This window comes from Gorilla gorilla, chromosome 12, assembly GCF_029281585.2.
Source record: "Gorilla gorilla gorilla isolate KB3781 chromosome 12, NHGRI_mGorGor1-v2.1_pri, whole genome shotgun sequence".
Taxonomy (NCBI): domain Eukaryota; kingdom Metazoa; phylum Chordata; class Mammalia; order Primates; family Hominidae; genus Gorilla; species Gorilla gorilla.
This window is the reverse complement of record NC_073236.2, coordinates 51,526,257-51,532,851: the sequence shown is the minus strand read 5'-3', so window position 1 is coordinate 51,532,851 and position 6,595 is coordinate 51,526,257.

Here is a 6,595-nt window from a genome sequence, read left to right as displayed (position 1 = left end):
TGCAGCCTGATTGGGACAGGATATATTTCTATGTTTACTGTGTTTACTGTCAATTTTTTTTACTTCCTAGTATTTTCTCAGTGCTTGTTACACTTCTCTTTAATACGGCTGAGTTTCTGTAAATATTTGGTGCTTCTTATTTTTTTCTTCATGTGTGTTGAAAGGGTCTTGGTTTGCTGTTAATTTTATAAATCAAAATAAATTGTGTCCTGAGTAAAGTGCAAACATGTTCGCTGCTCAGCCAAATAAAGTACTCACATTCACTATCCAGATACAAATATGAATGATTTTAAATTCTCCACATGCTGCCTTCATTCACCTTTCTAGTCAATAGCTTCTGCCTCCAACCTACCAAGGGAACTGCAACTCTGATATCTATCACAAAGATTCAGTTTTCGTGAACATCAACAACATATGAATTGAGGTAAGTATATTTATGAAGCTTTCATTTAATTTCATGGATTTAAATTACTGTTCATTGTCGTTTACTGTGATTCTGAATTCTGAAGGATTTCTTCCTGAGTTTCTTATAGGACATATATGCTAGTCACGGCTTCTTTTCTTTTCTTTAAGGATAGTTTTGCTGAATATAAAATCATTTTAAACTGATTTTTCTAGTACTTCAAATAGCTTTAACATTAATGGTTAATCCACTATTATTAATGAAGTTACAATCTACATTTGAATTTCACTGAGCTTTCCACTGATAAATGTATTTACCATTTTTACTTTTAATGTTTTAGGATAAAATTTCTGGATCCCATATTGCATTCAGTTTTCATGCTTTCTTAATTTCCTTCAATCTCTGACAGTTTTTTAGTCTTTGTTTTGAAATACCTTGAAACTTTTGATGTATGCTGGCTGGTTATTTTTCAGAATGTCCCTTAAGTTCTATTGTTTGGTATTTTCTATTGATTAAAGTCAGATTTTTCATTTTTGGCAAGAATATTACAGCAGGGATGTGTCTTCAGTACATCCTATCAAGAGTTACACAGTATCAACATGTCATCACTGGTGTTGATAAATGAATATTGCTAAGGAACCCTTTTTGTAAGAAAGTCTTGGTCAAAGGTAACCAAGGCAGCTGCTTTTGTCACTCTTCCTATATGGTTATGTGCTGACTTTGTTAGGAATTGTCTAGTCCCATCTGCTATGGTTTAGATGTTTGTTATGTTCCAAACTTAATGTTGGAATTTAAAGCCTAAGTTGATATTAAAAGGTGGAGCCCCTTGGGAAGTGATTAAGTCATGGGCTCTGCCCTCAATAAATGGGATTAATGGCCTTATATAGAAGATTTCAGAGAGCTGCCTGGCACTTCCATCTCTGTTGCCATGTGCAGACACAAGATTCAATTTGTCTCCTTTGCCTTTTCTGGCTCCACCAGACAGCTTCACTGACACTGAATCTAGCATCTTGATCCTAGAGTTCTGAACTCCAGAACTGTGAGAAATAAATATTTATTGTTTATAAATTTCCCAGTCTGTGAGTTTGTTATAGTTGCATGAAAGAACTCAGACACTATCTGATTCTCTTTCTACTTATTTATTTTTTTCAGAATTCAGTTCTACTTAAAGCCTGCTCTCCAATAGAGAATACTGATTAAATAAATTATGCTCACTCTTAAATGTCAAATATTTCCATCATGGCCATTCAACACTGGAATGTTGATGACGTGAAGGAAGGAAGAGAGGACTGGTGTCTATTAAAACATAGTGGTACCCACCAGTGGATGGATGTTCCTGAGTAATTCGGACAAATATATAGTCCTATACATCACTTAGAATATTTCAGAAACTAAATGGAAAAGTTTAGAATTGATTGAGCTACTTCTAAAGTGGGAGGTTGAGATGCTATTGGTGCCATACTAGGATGCACACAGTTGAGACATGATTTCCAAGAATCTGAAATCCTAGGGACTAAGTTGAAGAATATGTGGCTATATCAACATGGTACTTATTTCTCAAAATATTTTTCTAAGTTTTTAATTCCTGCTGTGACTAATCAATGGGATTTTGTCTTTTGATTGTTGTGAAAGTAGGTAACTTGTTTTGATTTCAGAGACTTATCAGTGGAAGGATATGAGTATCAGATGTGGCTTTGGACTTGGACTTGGGACTTTTGTGTTAAAATTAGAATAAGGTAAGACTTTGGGCAGATATTGAAAAGGAATTATTGTATTTTGAAATGTGAAAAGGACATGAGATTTGAGAGAGTCCAGGGGTAAAAGGATGTTGTTTGCATATTTGTTACTGCTCAAATATCATGTGGAATTGTAATCCCCAGTATTGGAAGTCAGGCCTGATGGGAGGTGACTGGATCATGGAGATAGATTTCTCATGAACAGTTTAGCACCATCTTCTTGGTGCTGTTCTCATGATAGCGAGTTCTCATGAGATCTGCTTATTTAAAAGCATATGGCAACTCCTTCTCTCTCTTCTGCTCTTTCTCTGGCCATGTGATGGGCCTACTACCCTTTAGCCTTCCATCATAACTGTAAGCTTCCTGAGGCCTTCCCAGAAGCTGAGCAGATGCCAGCATCATGCTTCCTACAAAGCCTGCAGAAATGTGAGCTGAGTAAAACTCTTTTCTTTATAAATCACCCAGTCTCAGTATTTCTTTGTAGCACTGCAAGAATGGCCTAATAGATTTGGTCTCTTATTTTTTTTTTTCTTTTTCTGAGATGGAGTTTCGCTCTGTCACCAGGCTGGAGTGCAGTGGTGCAATCTTGGCTCACTGCAACCTCTGCCTCCTGGGTTCAAGTGATTCTCCTGCCTCAGCCTCCTGAGTAGCTGGAACTACAGGCGTGTGCCACCATACCCAGCTAATTTTTCTATTTTTAGTAGAGATGGGGTTTCACCATGTTAGCCAGGATGGTCTCAATCTCTTGACCTCGTGATCCACCCATCTCCGCCTCCCAAAGTACTGGGATTGCAGACATGAGCCACTGAGCCCAATCTCTCCTTTTTTTTTTTTTTTTTTTTAATAAGGACACTAATTGAATCAGATCAGAATCTCAACCTTATGGCCTCATTTGACTGTTATTTTCTTAGAGATACCTCCAAATATACCCGCACATGGTATAGGGCTTCAACTGGTGAATTTTGAGGGGACACAAATATTCAGTTCATAAAAGCTTACCTTATTTTCTTGATTCATCAAATACTTGCTCTCTTGGCATATTTTGTGGTCACCCACAGAGGTGAGATGGATCTTTTCTAATTAGTAGATATTATGGTGAAGCTGTTGACATTCCATGTACAAGAGAATTTGGGAGAAATTTTCTGACTCACACAAGGGAATCTTGGGGAAAGCAGGATATGCACAAGCTGGTATAAGCTGGCTCGAGTTACACAGAGGGCTGAGTTTTTATAGTTGGACTGGAGATATGCTATCTTGCATTGCTGAGGATCTGTGAGGTTTGACTGTCCTGCAGGCAGTTGCACAAATATGTGGTGGAAGGGAAAGTGGGAGGTGGTGATTGAAAGCTGTCACTGATCAAACATCAAAAATGGAGTCAGATGCTTATTACATAGCACTTATTCGAAGGTACATGGTACCTTAGAGTATCAGCTTTTTATATTTTGTCCAGCTTTTTATATCTGTTTTTAGCAGCTTGGCATGAAATAAATGTATCTGCTATTTAACATAGTGGGAGTTTTAGGGGAAAAAATCATAATTTTGTAAATAACGTCAAAGAAAACAGTATTTGGGGAAACACTGGATCTACATAATTAAGAGATGTAGCAAAATTACAATGATTATTAGTAATTATTTAGTGTTTAATACATTTGAAAGTTATAAACATTTTATAAGTATTCAATTAATTATTATAATAGTTTTATGGTATAGTTACTTCTTTATTTCCCTTTATTAGAGATAAAAAAACAAGGTAAAAGTGTTTAAGTCATTTGCCAAATTTACACATATATTAAGTGTAAGAGACAAAATTCCAACCAATGATATGTGATTACAATCTTTGTGTTCTGTTATCACAGAAACTAGTATTTCAAAATCTCTTTCACTGAGTTTCCTACCTGATTTCATCAATTATGTATGAGTAACTTGAACAAGATAACACCGCTGGATCATTGCACTGCCTTTGCTCAGTTTCATCACAGGAGAGAGGCAAGATTTGATGTTGTTGACAGTAACAGTACCCTGCATCTTCAGGCTTCAGGCTGCTGACTGTGGGAGCAAAATCTACCTCAGACTCGTGGTCACTCAACCATGCAGGGACACTAGGGTTCTGGATAGTGGCTTGCTTCCCTCAACCTTTGTCCAGAACTTGAAAATTGAGAACTCATGAACACAAATAAGGGAACAATACACACTGGGGTCTACCTGAGGGTGGAGGGTGGAAGAAAGGAAAGGAGCAGAAAAGATAACTATTGGGCACTGGGAATAATACCTGGGTGACAAAGTGATCTGTACAAGGAACCCGCATGGCACAAGTTCAGTTATGTAACAAAACTTCACTCATAACCCTGAACCTAAAACAAAAGTTAAAAAAATAAAAATAAATAAAACTGAGGCGGCTCAATATTCTCATTGACATCTGAAATTTTTTGAAAAAATCACATAAGCACAAATGTCAGTGAGGTTAAACACATCCCACTGTATGAGCTTATCATGTTACTCAACACTGTGAGTGCTCCATGAGAAATCAAATGTCACAGACCAAAAAAGGTACTAAAGATTCAACTTACAATGAGAAGAAAGCAAATTTCACCATCATGTGGCACCTCCTCATAATCCTTTTCCTCATCTGGGATCAGACAGCAGGAGACAGAAGAGTTGAGCTCCTTATGTCCATTATGTACATGGCTGAGGCAGACACCTGCCCTGAGCCAGGGAACAGCCCACTGATAACGGCTTTGATATGTGGCCAAATGCTCTATGGAAAGCACGCAAAGTCATCCCAGGATGAGATATTTTGGAGCTTCTTGTTCCAGAACAGATTATTTCACAGCTGTCACACACACACGGATGCTCCTTCCCCGCTGTCTTCAGTCTGTAGAGGGACTATGTGGAACCCCTCACTTAATAATACTCCAAATCACCACAACATTTCCTCAGTCCTCAGCTGCAGCTGGTCTTGTTCTGATGATGACTAATGCGAGTGACCACAAGCATGTTATATGAACCTTATAAGACCATGGTCATCATAAATAATAATCACTGACACAGCTATTAATTCAAGTGGCTTGAATACAGAGTCATTTTCTTGGTATGAACCTAACCTGGGAATGTTCCATACAAAATGGATCAAGATTATGAGGTCAGTTACCATACTAACAGAATTTGGGGATTTAGAATTGAGGGAAGCAAAGTAAAAGAAGAATGTGGAGAATTTTATACAAAAGCCATGCCGACTATAGCTGAAAATAAAAAACCATGCCTTACAGTGTAAATTCAAGAAAAAAATTCATAATAAAGTGAAAACGGCAAAGAATTAATGAAGAAAGTTTACATTAAACTGCCTCAAAGGATAATGAGAGTTTTGATCAACATAAAAGACACTGCTAAAAACTCATTATTTGTTGTTTTATTTGATGAAGTTGCTTGAAGGGATAAAAAGTACAGTTTGAGTGAACTCCCATTCACAATTGCTACAAAGAGAATAAAATACCTAGGAATCCATCTTACAAGGGACGTGAAGGACCTCTTCAAGGAGAACTACAAACCACTGCTCAATGAAATAAAAGAGGATACAAACAAATGGAAGAACATTCCATGCTCGTGGGTAGGAAGAATCAATATCGTGAAAATGGCCATACTGCCCAAGGTAATTTTAGGATTCAATGTCATCCCCATCAAGCTACCAATGACTTTCTTCACAGAATTAGAAAAAACTACTTTAAAGTTCATATGGAACCAAAAAAGAGCCCGCATTGCCAAGTCAATCCTAAGCCAAAAGAACAAAGCTGGAGGCATCACACTACCTGACTTCAAACTATACTACAAGGTTACAGTAACCAAAACAGCATGGTACTGGTACCAAAACAGAGATACAAACCAATGGAACAGAACAGAGGCCTCAGAAATAATGCCACATATCTACAACCATCAGATCTTTGACAAACCTGACAAAAACAAATGGGGAAAAGATTCCCTATTTAATAAATGGTGCTGGGAAAACTGGCTAGCCATATGTAGAAAGCTGAAACTGGATCCCTTTCTTACACCTTATACAAAAATTAATTCAAGATGGATTAAAGACTTAAATGGTAGACCTAAAACCATGAAAACCCTAGAAGAAAACCTAGGCAATACCATTCAGGACATAGGCATGGGCAAGGACTTCATGTCTAAAACACCAAAAGCAATGGCAACAAAAGCCAAAATTGACAAATGGGATCTAATTAAACTAAGGAGCTTCTGCACAGCAAAAGAAACTACCATCAGAGTGAACAGGCAACATACAGAATGGGAGAAAATTTTTGCAACCTACTCATCTGACAAAGGGCTAATATCCAGAATCTACAATGAACTCAAACAAATTTACAAGAAAAAAACAAACAACCCCATCAAAAAGTGGGCAAAGGATATGAACAGACACTCCTCAAACGAAGACATTTATGCAGCCAACAGACAT